Source organism: Atta cephalotes (genome assembly GCF_000143395.1).
Source record: "Atta cephalotes unplaced genomic scaffold scaffold00014, whole genome shotgun sequence".
Lineage (NCBI taxonomy): Eukaryota > Metazoa > Arthropoda > Insecta > Hymenoptera > Formicidae > Atta > Atta cephalotes.
This window is the reverse complement of record NW_012130078.1, coordinates 3,897,327-3,897,948: the sequence shown is the minus strand read 5'-3', so window position 1 is coordinate 3,897,948 and position 622 is coordinate 3,897,327.

Sequence of the window (622 nt, the reverse complement as noted above, 5' to 3'; positions counted from 1 at the left end):
TATATATATATATATATATATATATATATATATATATATATATGTGTAAATACAACTAATTTATGATGTCCAGCGACCCTTGAATATCCTTGGATCCTGAAATTATACTGGAATTTTATGTATTTTGGAAAATTCCTGAAAAACTCCTCAAAATTTCGCCTAGAATTTATCATTCTTTCATCCTAAAAAAAGTCAGTGAAAAAGAGAAAGAAAAAATAAAAAGAAAAGTTGTGTTTGGGGTATCCTCCCTTAAAAAGGCAATAAATTACCAATAGAAAACTTGAATTTAATGTCTAAAATAGAACATAGTAGAAAAATCATTTATGTTGACGGAAATTATGTTGTTCGTTTGGTATTATGTATATTATTCTCAATTTGTATTTGTTAGCGTTTTTATTCATTCGTTCAGAATTCTAACTTTAATAAAGCATATAATATTGCACGAGTCGATAAAAATTAATTAAATAATGAAAATTAACCGATGGATAAATCCTGGAAAAACCAGTATTTTTATCTGAAATGTCCTGGAATTATCCTTGAATTGACTGGCCAGATTTTGCTGGACATCATGAATTATGCTCAAATTGATTACTTATAGAATGTCAAAATTTTTTGCTGCATT